Genomic DNA, 14,064 nt, shown 5'->3' with positions numbered 1-14,064 from the left:
TTGCTGTTTCCCCTGGGAACTACTGTCACAGTTTGGCTAAATGATGCTTAATAGACTGATGTGCTGAAATGTTGAAGCAAATTTTTAGCCTTTCAAAAGGGTGACACTAATATTGAGCTTTGCACCTATGGAAAGCTGAATTACATACAGAAAAATACTCATGTGGACTTTCCTGAGATCCTTCCATGTCCCTGTGATCTCTTTCAAACTGAACTAGATCAAGATGACTTAATACCTTCTTTCAAACAAAAGAAATGCGTGCTGACTGTAACAATTTAAGGATTTGTCTTGAATTTCAAGCATGATTCAAGCTTAATTTTTTTACTGCTTAAATAACAGATAAGTAGTCTTTAAAAGCCCTTCAGGACTAGACCAGATCCAGCGATACCTGGAAAGCTGCCGTTGCAGTTTATGAACCTTATACCTCGGCTATCCTCTGTGTTCACCTGGCTCCCTGGGTTACCAGCTCGCCGACTTCCCACCCACGCCTCTGTCAGCCCAAGGGGAGAGTCCATATATCAAGACCGTAACTGGGAATATTTGCTAGTTAATACACTCATGTTGACAAATACTGCAGCTAAGCCTGTTTACAAATTACTGTGAAGCTGCTTCTCTTTGATTGTCATTTAACTTTCCGAAGGGGTGGTACAACATGTCCTTCTGATTGTGAAGGCCTTTCCCTGTCTGCCTGTCAGCCAGCATCTCTGCAGGAGCTCAACTTGAAGGTACCACCAGTGGCACTGATTCTTCCGAGCGCTGTCAGAAGCCCATACGTGTGTGTGGCATTCAGTGGGGCGTCGTTAATCCTCCTTTGAACCCCAGCAGCACAGGCTTTGCCAGGGAATCCACAGGCTAGACTTAATCTTCCCAATGGTTGTATCTGGTCTGCTCAACTTTGATGTAGCAATGCCAGATTTATTTTGAAGGCATGAATTGTGAGGCATTCTGCCAGGATGGCTGTGCAAGGTCAGGTGTGGGGAGACCAGGTCCAGGAGCCTGATCACATCTAGCTGTTGGGTGCCTGGGAAAGAGGGTAAGAACAGGTAAGCCTATGGTGACAGCTGCCACTATACCCTCTCAACCTCCAGTTGTGCATGACTCAGAATTTTTGGGGGACCGTGCATGGTAAATTTTACTTTATCAGTCCTTTTTCTGTTTCTGTCACCTGCCCCATTGCTTTTGGAAGCTGCTTAAGCTTTGGCGTTTGCAGGGAATTGCACAGTTGACCTTGCTGTGTGAGGAGTGTTGCGTTGTCTCCATCTGCTTCGGAGCTCGTGGGACTGAAATCGATGTTTTTGAGGGTCTGCTTCCTTCCAGAGTGACGAGTGGAGCGGTGGCATCTGAGCCCTTCTCTGTAAGCACTGGAGCTGGGTGCTGGGATACTGATGGAGATAAATTGTACAAACCCATTCCATCAGTTCTGTTGTGCACTGCACCAAGGGCTGAATAATCCCAGCACTGAAAAAAACCCACCCAACCCAACCTGCCTTTGTGTATTGATACTTACCATTGACTTGAACATGAGTAAGCAGGATTTTGCCAGTGCCACCTTCTCCTCCAGGAGAAACCCCTAATGATGGACGACGTAGGGTTGCTTGCAGCGGAGGGGACTACTGGAAACTCTCACTGGTGTACAGCTGCGCTCTGTGGTAGGGCTGGGATCAGGATGTTGGAGAAATGACAGATGAATTCAAAGAAATCATTTTAAAAAAAAAATCAATCCTGACCCTTTCACTATTCAAGAATCTATGTACTCATTTTGTTTGTAGCTGTTATGTTGCCAAACCACATAAATAGCTTTACAGGGAAAATTGTAATAGAAGTGAGGTCTAGTTTGTGAGCTTTGAACTGCTTGCCTTGGCTTCAGGTAACCATTTTGTCCTGAAAGGCGGCTGCTGTAGTCATGTAACCCCATCAGGCTTTAATAGCAAGGAGCCTCGGGGTGAGGGGGTGTGGGGTTTGCTGCCTCTCTTGGCACTGTACTCATCCTATTGTGTATTTTGACTTTTTTTTAATAGAAGTTGCTGTCCATGAACTACTGTGTAATGACTCTTTGCTGTCAGGTTTCACCTTCTAATCAATAGACCAAGATCGATGCAGTTATTTGTACGTGCGGTCACCGTAGACATCCAGCCAGTCAAGTTGGGTGCAGCTGGGAGATGGGTAATGCTCCCTCAGTCGGTTTGTTTGTTGAGAGATTGGAGGGCAGGGGTTTTTTAATACTTCTGTAAAGTTCGTTTCAGTATTTTTGGTCAATTGACAATTTTTCAGGCAGGAAAACCTTAAATCCTGGTGATTTTAACATAATCCATTGAGAATGATTTTTTTGCTATTCTGTTTCAGCATTCAAAACTTGCACTTTCTAGTTAAACAGACTTCCCCCTCCTTTAACTGTGACCTTTATTTTAGGCTGGCTATAATAAGAAACATCTTAGTTTAAAACTTTTTTTACACTAGTGTGCTCCTGTGCTATAAAATGCTTGAGCTGCTCTTGTGGGAAGACATAAAAGCCTGAACTAGACCAAGCTAATACTCCTTCTCTTATCTGGTCAAAAAATAACCCAGAAGAATAAAAGACCAGAGCCCATACCCCAAACCCCTCTAGTCCATCCAGTCTTTGACATCTGTCGCTTTAGGAAAAACCTCTGAAACTTCCGAGTACTTGCTTTATTCTAAGGAAGGTACCACTGGTCTTGTACAACCTTTGCCAGGAGAAGGCATGCCGATCCTTACAGCTTAAACCGAGAAGAAGGTCTTTGGCATCTGTTCCCTGCCAGCAGCAAGTATCTGATTGGCATTAGATTATTTTTTTTTCTTTCCAGCAGGTGGAAGGCCTGTTCTGCAGGCTCGTAACTCTTGACAGGTTTATCATGATGGCTTCTTGGCAGGTAGGGGTGATGCTGTTCATTCAGTCTGCCTTAAAGATTCTTGCCTTTTTTTTTTTTTTTTTTGTTTTCTTTAAAGTGTAGCTTCGTGCAGTAGCTATTTCAAATAGGTCGTAGGACTTTTGTCTCTGGTTTACTTTTTTGTATCCCGAATTGCAGCAGGTAGAGCCAACTGCCGGACCAGTACACCTTAATCATCACCTCCGCTTCCCCCAAATGTATTTGAGACAGGGTGATCTGAACAACTGTAGCATCAGTTTGTTGACAAAGGTTTGGGAACGCTCTGAATTAGTCGTCTTGTATGTTTTCTGTTTCACGAGGAAAGGCCTGCATAATAGTTCTGTCCAGGCACTGGTTTCTTGTGACTTCCAAAGTCCTTCTAAAGGAGCTGCTGTGTAAAAGTTGTCCTTTTAATTCTTTTTTTGATGGTGTTTGTCATGCAAGACCTCAGCTTGTTGTTTTTAGCAGCTCACCAAAGCGCGTTCTAACCGGGTGCTTAAAGAGAATTCCTCCTCCTCCACTGATTAATTTCTGGCATGGAGCATGAAATAGCTCTTGCGTCAATAAATCGTCACAACCTTTGCTTGTCTCTGTCAGCGTAAATAGAGTTGGACTCTAACATGCCCGAAAGTAGGCCAGAGGTTGCTAATTTTGCAGCTGCAGAGTGGTCAAGTCCAAGAGAGTGCTGCGGGATGTGCGTGCTTGGTGGGGTATCGGAGCTGCTGCATTTCAGGTTACCAGTTGGGCCCTTTCCCCCCGTTAACGTTTTAGATTCTGGAATTGTATTTTATATTTAAAAAATACTGGTTTACAGCTGTCTTAGAGCATAATGTTTTTAGGTGCATTTGTGTTACTAGAACAAACGTGTGCGTGTTTCTAGCTGAGCAAGCCAAATGCCTTTCTCCTCATACCCCCCATGCTTGGGTTATGTTTGTGCTGGTTATGAAACAAAGACGCCAGCCTGTGTGACCCCGGTCCTCAAGGCTTTGCTGATTTCTTCCGTGAACTCGGTGCTCCTCACACCTGCTTAGCCCTTGCTATCCTGGTACCTATCATTGTTTCACAGCTCAGCTGCTGCAATCCTCTGCTCCAAGGCTACCTGTGGGTTGTCGCTTTGGAGATGCAGCCAAGCTCAGCCGAGCATCTGCAGTGGTTCGTGACTGGGTCTGTTTTGTGTTCTCATTTTGGGGGGGGCTACTGAGTGAGTCCTCCAAGACCTTGTTTCACTTCTTCACCTTTTGGTCGCGTGGGAAGGCTCGCTTTTGAGCTGGGTGCTCAGACTGCATTTTTCTTCTGGTAATTCTGCAAAGCAGAACTGGTGTTGGTGTTTGTCAGGGAGAATACGGATAGCATTGCACAAAGAACGGGATGTTTGGGAATAATTGCCCAAAGTAATTGGGCAAGAGTTACTTGATCTTTACACATTCTAGCAACTGAATGAAAGAAACTTTCTACAAAGCCATTTGCTTGAACAACTGTTGTTGTGCAAACGGGGTGCTGAATGCTTCAAGTAATGGCAGGTATGAAACCTGGGAAATGACTTAGCAGATTTTAAAGATAGGGTAGAGCTTAATTTTTGGGAAACGTAGTGTCTGTGTTAGCTAGGAGGAAGAAAACTTGGATTTAATTGCAAGGATGACAACATGTTTCAAGTACACCAGTCACTGCTATCTGTGTGCTTGTCTCACTTCAGAGATCCAGTTGCAAGCCTGGCCCCGTTTTAAAAAAGAACAAAAAATGATACAACTGAACAGCAAAGCAAATACTCATCTTCAAGTTGCTTTTCTATTGCAAAAAGCAGTGCAGGCTGGTTTTGTTTTTGTGGTTTTTTTTTTTCCCCCTCCTTTCTCCGAGTGAAGTAAAATCTCTGCAACAAGTTTACTATTGGTGGTAACCAGGGTGTGCTGAATGTAATCCAGGTGTTGCTGTGCGCCTTGTGACGCAGTGACAGAGTGACACGGGCTGTGCTGCTCGGCTTGCGGGGGCCAGGGGACGCCCGCAGCTCGGTGGTGGCGTGTGGCCGTGGCTCGTGAGCTGCCCCTTGCGTGGAGAAGCTCGCTAAAGCCATTGCAAAAAACGGCAGTAGTGCATTAACAGCGTTCCTCCCAACTCTCACTAAAGCAGGGAAAGAGCAAAGTGAAAATGTGAGGCGTTTGAAATGACTGAATACTATGAACTGTTGGCCTGATTAAGGCACACTGAAGAAATGTGTATAAGTGATGCGTTTAAAGACTTTTTTTTTCCCCCCGTCACAGAGTAGCTGCAGTCTGACACTTCAGACCCAGGCTTCTTTCTGCTTTTTGATTCTTGCGGAGAAGCTTGAGGGAGCTGAAGAGGCTGAAATGATACACGTGCAGGAGCTTGTCAGTGGGAATCAGAGGTTGGGGGAAAACCTGCTGGTGCCCTGAGAGTCCAGTGGCTTCTCCTTGGGGAATGTCCTGATGGAACGGCCTGTTCGGTCTTTCTGGAAGCATCTTTCTCCTCCCGCTGGGATCACTGTAGCAATGCCCCTGCAGCTCCCCTACCTGTACGTTCAGTAGTTGAGCAGATTTAATGGACTAAATGGCAGAGAAATGTTAACAATATTTCTAAAGTTTAGATGTATTTTTCTTTTTTCGTTCTCTTAATCAGTATCTAAATACAAACAAAAACTGCTGGTGGAGGGGCGGGGGAAAATTCCTAGACATCCCACTCCTGGATGAAAGCTTTTGAAGTTATTTTTGCCAATTTTGAGAAACCAGCTGTAGCTGCTATCAAACAAACTGTTTCATAATAATCTTCTGCAAATATTCTTTCTGTCCTTTGAAAAACAAACAATCTGTTGATCCTAATGCCCATGTCGGCCTACTGCAGGCAGGAGGAAGCCTGAAAGGGCAGACTTTCATGTGATTTGCATCTTGAAATACTTTCAGAGATATAATCCCTGTCTATTTGATGAGAAAACTGTCCACTTAAAGTTGACTTTGGTTGCCGGAAAGGAAAGTGTGGCTTGTTCTCAGCCAGAAGTAGGGATTTGACAAGCTCTATATTTTCTAGTGCAGGGTCCTTCATCTTGTGCCAAGTGTTGGAGCTACAGCATTGATGTCTCCCCTTTCCCTTCCTCCTCTTTTCTTTAGTTGTAAACTAATATTCATAAAGAGATTTACAGGTTTTGGTCAAGTTTAATGCATAATATGGGCAGAGAATATCCCCCCCCCCCTTTTTCCCATTAGAGCTTGAGGCTTGAGAATGAAAATATTTCTTTAAGAATATTTCACTGTGTAGTTTGTTTATTCCTACATCTGAGATGTGGCTGGTGGTGCCGGAGAAGCCAGATGATGTTGATCGTTGCAGGAAAAGGCAGCGGTGGTTATGTCACTGGGGCTCTTTGGCAGCTGCTTGCCCATACCTGTGTTGGTGTGCAGACTGTGCGTGCTTTTCCTTCTTCTCGTTGTAAAGTCAGATGGCGGTGTTTATGCTTTCGTGCCGTTCCTGTAGCGAGAGTCTGTGCCTAGCCTGCATCGGAGGATCTTGGCAGAAAGTGTGGCTGCTCAGGGGTGTCTGATGCCGTTAGACAGCAACAAGGCGGTTTTGAGTTGGCTCAAGGATGTGGGGTTATGTGTATTCATGTGTGCGTATATATGTCTATCCTAACTCTGCCTTGCTTACTAAAGCTTGAGTTTGTCAAGGTTTTTGTTTGTTTTTTTGTTGAAGTTGATTGTGGGGTCATCTTTTGGTTCAAATACCAACTCTGCAATGGGTACAGATCAGCTCCTGTGGCTAGCATTCCTGATACTGCTGCGTTGCTACTTGTCCATCTGTCCGGGCTCCTTCTCCCATCTGATCTGGCAGAAGTTTATTCCTTAGGGCGGTTTTCAGCTTGGGCTGTGCTTTCCTGCACCCAGATGTTGGATCAGGGTGTTGTAGCCTCCTCATCACACGCATACTCATTTTTCCCTCTTTCAGGTGTCTGATGTACCTTTAAATAAACAGAGTGTCATTGTGGTGTCATATACACAGTAAGTGATGCCAGGCTGAAGGCAGGCTTCCTAATTGCTGAGTAAAGCTGTGTGTTAAATCAAGGTGTGATTTGCTGTTTTTCTTCCCTGGGAACTGGTCACTGAAGGGCTGGAGGTTAAATACCCATGTTAATCAGGCTGGGACATGGCATGGTTGTTTCTCTTCGCAGAGGTGGGTGTTAGTTCTGGGAACTTTCTGGGCTGCCTTTTGAGCAGGGATGGAAGGTGCCCAGTGCTGGCCATTACACGTTGAGTTGTCTCCTTGACTTTCTTTGTGCCTGCAGTCCCAAGAGGTGATCTCTGAGAAGTTGCTGCCCTGTCTAATGGCTGCTGGAATATCAACTTCATTGGTGCTCGTTCCTGGAGCATCCAGCGTGCTGGTAGTGCCCATCACAGCACGCATGGAGTGTGGCAAGATGCATCTAGCAACATAAATTTTTAGGTTTGGCTAGCTAGACACCATGTAGAGAAACACCAGCCTTGGTAAGACTTAGACTGGATGAGCAGATTAAAACTAGATGCACACTGTGCAGCCTTTGCCTAGCCAACGAGTTAGTAATGCATTTGCTCTGGGTGTGCTGGCCTCACAGTTAGGGTAGATGACCCTGTCTCTGAGTAGATGCGTTCACTCAAAGCCGGTCCTTATTTGCTTTGCTGTTGGCCTGTTAAGGCTACAATGCTCGTCAGACCCTCCGCAGCTCCTCGGCAATACTGAGCAAGGAGGGCAGACCACAGCGACCCATGCATCGATGGGGATATAGCTTCATATGGACTCTAAAATTCCTCCTTTCCTGCTTATTTTGCTTTGTATTTTACTGTTGAAACCGCTTTCTTCATGAGAAGCTGGCTGAGAATAGTCCTTCAGGACCTGCCAGTCGCAGGACTCAGATGGCTGTAGCTGCGGGAGCCCAGCTCTGCCGGCCCGTGGTGCCGCGGGACGAGCCCTCCCTCCTGGGGAAGGCCGGCTGGGAGCAGGGCTGGCATTGAGGAGCAGGGCAGCGGCAATTCGTTTTGCTTTTCGAGCTCCTGACGCCTACAGAGCTCTGCAGAAGGAGCTTGTTTTTATACTGAAATAATGATGCGTGTAGTTGGTTTAGACACATACTTATTGGTGGCTTTAGCAAGGAAAAGTATGAGATGTAGTTGTGCTGAAAGATGACTTTTGCTGTGCCAGAAACTCCTTTTTTCTCTTGAAAGAAACAAGTGTGGGACTATTTCTTTTGAACTGTAATGGCTTTTTTCCACAATATCTTAAACTGGAATTATTTTGCACTAAAAAGAAGTAAGAAGTGTTTAGAAACTGTTGTCAGTGAGATTGTAACTGGCTCTTATTTTGAAAGAGGCAGAGTGCTTGGTATTCACTCTCTTCATTTTTTTTTTTTTTTTCTGTTTTCCCGCAAGACTGCATTTTCATCATGTGTGTGAGCCTGACTGTTTTTGTCACATTTGCAAGTTGTTAATAACATCCTGGTTTGTTAAAATTTGCCAATACAAAGAATATATTAAATGATTTATCGACTTAGATCCCCTTTATTTACCGCTCCGCCACTTCCAAGTTACTAATTTTGCTGACTAAGCTGTGCAGAGGATACCTTTGTGCACAGGGAAGACGCAGGGAGGAAAACTCAGACTGGGGTATTTCTCCTCCCTCCTCTTCCCAAACTAGCAGAGTTTGCTGGACACTTTCACTGATCGTCCGCTGATTCCTTTAATTAGAAAATTTCTGACTTGGAGCTTCCACATAACCTGATTCATGTGCTGGATGCAGTCAGAGGTATTTGATCTGTAAGGCTGTTAAACGTGACTGAAGCAGGCAGCCCTGCCTCTGCTAGCGAATGCTGGGCTGCATGCACTGGTCTCCAAATTTTATTTTCAGCTCGAGCCTTTTTTTTTTTTTTTTTTAGATGCCAAGGAAATAAATTTCACTGTGTGGGTGTTTCTTTTTTTTTCCCCCCGCCCCGGTCTTGGACTCGTGAAATGCTGCTGTGGACCTCTTTCCAGGATAACAAACACTGAAACGTCTAATTATGGATCAATCTCTCATTCCAAGCATCACATGCTCGTACGGCTTTCTGATACGTTGTGCAGATTCTTCAAACCACTGACCTTTGCAGAGTGCCCTTGGCTGTGCCAGCAGAGAAGCATGCTGGCAGCTTAAAGATGTTTTGTCTGGCATTTGAGCAGAAGTGCAAACTTACTGCTGGTGGAAACAGATGAGAGGGCAGAAAAATGCAATGCGTGCCGAGGCTTCGGATGTCTGGCATTGTCTGATGGTGAACGGCCGTGGCAGTTTGTTCTTCTGTGTTGAAAGGTGACGTTAACGTTGGAAGCTCGGAGAGGGGGGTTAAGCACACACATTGGACCGTCGTTGCGACAGCTGTGTTGTCAGCCGTGGTTTGCTGGCCGCGTGCAGCCCTTTTATTAATTGGGCTGTCTTATAAATAAGCAGTTGTACGCAGCCTTACACACACAACTCTTTGCAATGCTGCCGCACGGTAGCGGAGCAGCCAGATGTCACAACTCGCTCCCGACTGCAGGTAAAAGCTACGGGAGGAAAACACCTACAGCTCTGGAAGATACAATAGCTGAGTGGAGGGAGCTGGGGGTGATGCGTGTGAAGGATATGTGATTTGTGATACCGGAGGCTTAAAGGCAAAAATAGCATCAGCTATAATAGTAAAAGCGAAGGCTTCTGCACTACGCCTTTGCATTCTGCCAGTCTGTAATGAATGGAGGAGTAGTTTGCTTACAGATGACAAGCAGGAATGAATAAGCACTTAAGATTTTGGTGCTGAAGAAACAGCTTTTTCATCTTGGCCTACGAGAAACTCAGAGCCATGTAGCCCCTTTTCTCACACAGTCATGTGCTGCTTTAAATAAAAATGTCGAGAAGTGTAAAATTAAGACTCTCTCCACATCCTTCGCCCTCCCTGCAGCGTTCTGCTCTTGGCATGCTTGAGGACTCGTTCTGACCAGGACTGTTTGCAGATTTTTTTTTGGAATGGACCCCTTTGCTGCCTCTTCCCCCTTCCCCTCCCATCAGCAGGAGGAGGCATTCAAAGAACAATCCAATGCTTTGAACTTCTTCACCAGCTATAAACATCTCCTCAGCACGGGCTGGGAGACCATGCACACACGGTCTCTTCCTGGGAGTAAGTTAAGGTAGTGCAAGCAAGCTGGAGGGAGGATAACTGGAGTGAAATTAGGTGTTAGTTTATCCACGCTGAAGTGTGAAGCTCTTGCTCCTTTTGGCTAGTGGGTGGTTGCCCTCTTGCCAATGTGAGGGCTTCCCCCAGGAGTGCTTTGCTTGTTTTTGTCTTTAGAGTGAATGTTTCACCCTGGATCCATCGTGGGTTTTGCAGTTGAAACAGTGGCTGGTGTCAGTGCAACTTTCCTTGCTGACAATTGCAAATTTTGCCTTGCCAAACTACCAAAAAAGCAGGCTATTCCTAACTGCTAGGATTTCTTAGATTTGTAAAAAAGCTGTTGCAGCTAAATTGTTTTAGGCATGTAATGCAACCCTGCTGTGTTTTAATAGATGGACATCTAAAGATTTTTTTGAAGGTGAAATGGAAGAATAAGCACATTAATTTTGAGGCTTCAAGAAGAGCAGCAAAGTGGCGGCAGGTATAGGCTATGTGCTGGAGTAAGGAACTGCCGTCCCTCACGGTCTCACCTGAACAGCACCGGGGCTGTTGGCTGGAGAAGCTCTGCCCCCTGCTCCTTGCTCTTTTCCTCTGAGCTGGTGCATCTGTGCTTTGTTTTCGTGGGACTTCCTGAGGAGACCTTAAATATCTTAGTGTTTGGCGTTTTGTAACGGGAGGTGGCAGGGTTTTTTTTTCCCCCCTGCTTTTTTTTTTTTCCTTTTCCATTCTCTGTTCCCTTATGCCACTGCTTCCTGGACTTGCTAAGAACCTAGTCCAGTACAGAAACGTTTAGAAGGAAAAAGCACCTCATGGTAAGAATTTGAGTACACCTAGTGCTGTCTTTTTGTTCTAAGATTAATACTATTAATTGTTTGCTTACTGCTTAATGATAAACTTGTTAAGACATGGCCAGAAGTGATTCTCTTTCACCAGCAAAATATCCTTTTTGCTTTTGTGTTTGCCAGAGCTGGCAGCAGATGCTTGTAGTACCTGAGGGATAGGCTTCTTGAAAACTAAGGGATTTGGGAGTAGTTTTCCACTTGTCTACCCATGACTAATACCTTCAACATTTCTGATATCACCTACACACCACGGAATGTAAATGTGTGCAGATTTATGTAAGAATAAAGTGGGGAGAAAAGCCAATAACTGGCCTTTGGAAATCGGAAAGCATTAAGGCGATATCCATCAGTGCTTTTATTATTTTCATATTTGGCTCCAACTTAAATGTCACTAACCTCCTACTTGGAGAGGTCCTGTCCGCAGGGAGCCTTGGCAGGCATTTCCCAAACAAAGCACGGGGATCTTGTACCCGTTCTTGTTGATTTGGTTCAGATGTGGGGGCTACCCGTCAGCTCTTGGGGTCTTCAAGCTGCTTTGGTAGAGACAGAGTACAAAAAATCTTTTTAGAAAGTTTTTGTCAGTTCTAATGATTAGAAATGAGATTTGTTCCACTTCTACTAAAAGCAATGTTAGATTGCGTTTGCTTGAACCCCTTTTAGTAGGATGTGTGAAGGAGGAGTTGCTTGTAACATTATTCGCTGAAATCTTTAGGTATCAAAGGGATATGCATCCTGCAAAATTTCCTGTGAGTGGGCTTGTGCAGAGAAAAATGGTAATCAGTTCTTATATGTGGCTGTGCATGATGCACAGTTAACGGCTGCATGATAGGAGCATGTGTCTGGATTTATGCAACCCGTGCTGTGCGCTAGGTCTCCTTTTCTCCGTCTAAGACCTGTTGATCCCCTTCCAGGACAAAATTTACACCCTCAAGTTGTAGCGATTGTTACTCTACCTTGTTTATTCTTCTTGTGCAGAGTATGTCCCATGTTTGCTTCTTTTAAAAATAACTTGCGGTGATGAGGTTGCTGCGTGTGAAAATGGGAAAGTGCCTGTTGGAATTGGCCTTTACTGAAGGTATAATCCAATTAATTATAGAGAGTGTTGTACTTGAGCAGGCTGAAGGTATATCTAGTCCAGTGTCCTGCCTGATAGCGAGCAGTAGATGTTTAGGACTGCTAAGAAACAAAACAGAGAACCCAAGATGAGTGTAGAGTAATATCTTATATTAGATGAGTATATAATTCTTGCCATTGTGGTGCCTGAGCACCTGAATGGTTTTGCCAGGTGCAGGTAAAGAAGGCCAGGCTGGCAAATTAAATGTGCCCTGGGAAGCTTGGGGGTAACTTGCAGTTTGGGGTCACTTGCTGCATGTTCTACCTGTGGAAAGTAATTTGTGGATGCGATTTTCTGTGAATATGGGATTTGTAAATGATGCAGAATTGTTCCATGTAAAACTTGAGCATCCTGTAGAGCGAAGCAGAGGACACCGTCACAAGCTGCATAATTTTGCAGCTCTTGGGGTATTCATTCCTGTGTGTTGTGTTTTGGGAAGGGAGGATAAAATTGCATGTTGGAGCACATGGTTTAGAAGCTTCAGAGATGGCATCGTATGTTACTGTAACTCCACAACCGTGTTATGTCCTGTTTCTGAAATGCAGAATACTCAGATGCAACTGTTTTGTTACATCTTGCAGCGCAGAGGGAGGAAACGCATGCAGGCACGTTGTGGGAAGAAATCTGTGGTCTGTTCCGATAAGGTACGCTACAGGTTTTGCATAGTAAAGTCGGACTGAAACCTTGCCAGCGTGTGAAGATCACCTGTATTAAGCTGAATCAGCTTTGTAACAACCGCATGACTTCCTGAATTGCCATGGAGGAAGGATGTGCTGTTGACTCAGAAGAAAGTTTATAATGTGTGTCTAGGGACAAGGTCTGCAAAATAGATGTCTGATTTTGAAAGTTACACGTTTGCCATATGCTCTTAAGATTGTGAAACTCCGCGACAGCAGAAGTGACTTAAAAGTACAGTTGTCTGCAAAAAAAAAAAAAAAAAAAATCATTTTATAGACACAATTAGAAGATGGAGGGGGAACAGGACCGATGTGGAGTTGCGTTTCATTAGATAACAGTAAGGTGACAGGGTAGAGTGGAATTTGTGTTTGCATCATTAAATTTGGCACTTGCTTACCTAACTGCTTCACCCGGGTGTAAACTTGTGTGTTCCCTGTGGCTTGTTCATATAAACTTTGCCTGCACAGCTGCAAGCGCTGTTATGTGCAGATTCAATTTATGAACTAGATTGTGAAATGGAATATTTTCTATACGGATTTAAACACACACCACCACCCCACCCTCAGATCAGTCTGATTTTTTCCTTTGAAAACTGCTCGTCTTTGCCTTTGTCTGCTTCAAACACGCCTGTGTGTGTGGCATAGCTTAAATTTTTATGAAGAAGAATGTAAACACCAAATCCGCACAAGACTCGCAGAAGAACTCTGTAGCTGTAGTGCATCATCTGTTTGTTATGTAATCTGATATAATGGAAGCGAAATAGAAACCAGATGTCAAGGCAGAGCAATTACAATTTTTCATCTGTGAGTATTACAGTAAATGTACTTTGTATTCCTTTCCCCCCCGCCCCGAATACGGGGGTTTATTTGCTGGGGGGTTGGGAAAGTGCTGCAGGGGGCTTCAGAGCTCTCAGCATGGTTCTTGCTTAAAGACTTTGTTATTCTGTACTTGTGTTCTTTCATGTAATTAAGGTCTGTGTGCTACTCCAGATCTGTGAGCTAGCGTATTTCCCTTTTAAAATGAGCTGGACAAAACCACCTAGTCCCAGGAAACCACCTCTGTATGTCCAGCTCTATAGGTTATATGGTCAAGCTGCAGACTTGCACTAAATTTAGCATTCATAGTGAAGCTGCTTTACTTACCATGCTTGATTAAGTTTTGTAAGAAAATCCTATCAAAACAGGTTTGGTGCAGACCCGGCTGTGGATTCTTTAGCTGAAGAAACGTCTGGGAGGAGAGCAGATGGGAGCTGTGGTTAGCTCGTTGTCTCAAATTCGCTGGGTGACTAGGAGGATAAAAGGGAAGATGGATAATCATTGATTCTTTCTGTGGGGGAAATGGATTCTTCCACTGCTAGTTTATCCAAGAGGTTTATCTCTGCTGTCTTCCATTAAATAAGAC

General features: G+C 44.6%; 1 protein-coding gene across 13 annotated transcripts in view; it reads left to right on the top strand.

The window, feature by feature from the left end:
* HDAC4 (histone deacetylase 4) overlaps positions 1-14,064 on the top strand; it is a 248,173-nt gene that overhangs the window by 34,538 nt on the left and 199,571 nt on the right. The window contains exon 1 of one of the 13 annotated variants that reach the window (XM_054829933.1): positions 13,265-13,466. The exons of the other annotated variants lie outside the window; for them this stretch is intronic. The gene's annotated coding sequence lies outside the window, so the exon portion shown is untranslated. Of the gene's footprint in view, positions 1-13,264; positions 13,467-14,064 lie in introns of those variants that run through there. 13 annotated transcript variants of the gene reach the window in all.

Source organism: Grus americana, chromosome 6 (genome assembly GCF_028858705.1).
Source record: "Grus americana isolate bGruAme1 chromosome 6, bGruAme1.mat, whole genome shotgun sequence".
Classification (NCBI taxonomy): Eukaryota; Metazoa; Chordata; class Aves; order Gruiformes; family Gruidae; genus Grus; species Grus americana.
Note: the sequence above shows the minus strand (reverse complement) of the source record. Positions and strands in the feature narration are given on the sequence as shown.